The sequence below is a fragment of the Berghia stephanieae genome, chromosome 3 (assembly GCF_034508935.2).
Source record: "Berghia stephanieae isolate SIO BIC M18660-M18661 chromosome 3, UCSD_Bste_1.3, whole genome shotgun sequence".
Taxonomy (NCBI): domain Eukaryota; kingdom Metazoa; phylum Mollusca; class Gastropoda; order Nudibranchia; family Aeolidiidae; genus Berghia; species Berghia stephanieae.
The window spans coordinates 88,657,319-88,659,855 of NC_088362.1; positions in this window are offsets into that span (position 1 = coordinate 88,657,319).

The window sequence follows — 2,537 nt, forward strand, 5'->3', positions numbered from 1 at the left end:
ATCTCCCCTATGGGATGAATAAAGGGAATTATGTTTAATTTATTTATCATCACCATCATATCAGCGGGATCATCATCATCACCACCACCACCACCACCCTAATAATAATGGATAAAATAAATATCAACACATTTCAATGTAATAATCAATCTAAAATCAATCAGTGCTCCTAAAAGACCCTTTGATTTCTTTGTCTAATTCGTTCCATACTTTTGGAGTCCCGACAAAGAAAGATTTTCAGCTAACTATAGTTTATATATGGGAATATTAATCAGTCGTTTATATTGGAATCGGAGTTGTCTAGCAGGTGTATTAGTTCAAAGCGCATTTCCAAGGATTTACCATGCTCAATGAACTTCACAATATTTTATTTAATTTATTCCTCCGGCACGCCATATCGACCATACATCCATTTCGTACAGTAGGTACCGATCGCTGTTTGGAGTCTTTTTGTATTAAAGCTCTTTACAATACCCGTCATTGCTTATAAGATAAGAATACATTCACACCTGAGTCAAGTGCCTGACACACGGACTTAACGTCTGGATCACAATTTTCAACAATCACTGTCACTCATCCGGCCATTGACAAGGCTTGATTTTGTGACAAGAGACACCGTACCACTGAGCGACCGAACAAATAATCACCATCTGCGCCATCGTCATCATCATCATCATTATCATCATCCTCATCACAGCCGTAACAGCCAGCAAAACCACAATCATCATCTTCGGGTCCGGTCTATCCGTGTGGGGGGTGGGGGTGGAACCTGCTAAAGTATTTCATTTTTTAAACAGAAACACGATAATCATCATCATCATCATCATCATCGTCATCCATTGTCGTCGGCATCGTTATCATCGTGTCCGGGCAATCCGTGTGTGTCTGGGTGTGGAACCTGCTAAATATTATTATTATCTACCTACCTAATAAAAACACACCATTCTTGTTCATTTATTTTTCAAATAATGAAATGAAAGGCACGACCTTTCCCGCACACACAAGAGGCGATGACGACCAGTGACAAATTATGGGAGGTGGGGGCGGCCGACAACTTTTGGCGCGACATAAATATGAAATGTTAAGGTGACAGCGGGATGATGGTGGTGGGAGGGGGGGGGGGGGGTCTCAACCCTTCACCATCAACAACTGTTTGATGGCGTGTGTGTGTGTGTGTGTGTGTGTGTGTGTGTATGTGTGTGTGATGCGACGAACGATCATAATCAAGGCTGCCAGACAGCCAGATTTCTTCTTGCCCAAGTAGTCAAATAGACCCCAAATAGCCCAACACCACAAGCATTCTGACTCCCTTGAAAAACTCATTTGTTTTGATTAACAAAACAATCGACTACAGTTGGATAAACTTATCTTTTCATTTTTTTAAAATAAAAGATTTTTTTTTTTTTAATGAATAATAATAGAAAAGCGTTTCTTAGTAACCAATTTTGAACTTGGCCATCTGGCAGCCCCCATCATAACCAGCTGCAGTCAAGCCAGCCACAGACATAAGAGAGGGAGGGGTATGTGAAGTTTCCTGTGGCAAACGAGTTGCTCGTGTTTTTTTTTTCAAACGAATCACTGCTCGATGACGTCACTGACTCGAAACCCGCCCGAAACCGACTCGATTTTAGAGGACTCGATCGAAAACCCGCTCGATTTGATCGTTTCAAACTCGACCCAGCACTAACAGTGACTACAGTGATCGTTTTGGGCACTAATCGATATGGTATCGGGTGGTATTCGATATTTTTTGAGTACCCAATCGTAAACACTCAAAATGGCAGCAGCTTCTGAAGGTGCTCATGTTATGACGATCGACCCAATCAGCAAATTCTTCACAGCACTCGTGCACCGTCGCAAACCAGCTCGGAAGCTTCGTCACAACACACCGTTTAACTAGATGTTCTGCGATTTCGGGTTCTATCCCACATCGGGTACATGTTGGACAGGTGAAAAGTCCCCACTGATGAAGCGATTTTGCCGTGAGGCAGGTTCTCGACCGAAGCCTATTCGCTACCACCCAACGTCTCAGACGTGCCAGACAAAGCAGAAAGAAAAGAACCCGATTTTTAAAAAAAAAACATTCCAAGAAATCAGCCTACCTTGATTGGTAATTGAATCTCTGACATCCCGATTACCGGTCAGATGTGCTACCAATAATCAATGAATTACAGGGATAACCAGATAGTTGGGATAGTTTAATGCTTATATTATTCTCAAGGGTACATGTTTCTGCTGTAAAACATCGTTTGGGCACGAGATGACGAGGATTAGGAATATGATCCGACGTCACTTATTTGCATGTCTGATAACCCAATTAATTATGAGCTCATTGTTGTCATCGAAAATCTCAAGAAATAACTCAAAATATGGACCATTACAACAATGTTGAACTAGGCCCATAAATACGTTCGGATGTCAGACCTGCGAATATGTACACATCGGTATGATCCAATTTTATGTTGACAAACATCAAAGTCATAAATTAGGGAGCGGGAAGAGGCATAGGAAGACGCCGGGTCTAGGGTTCACTTTCC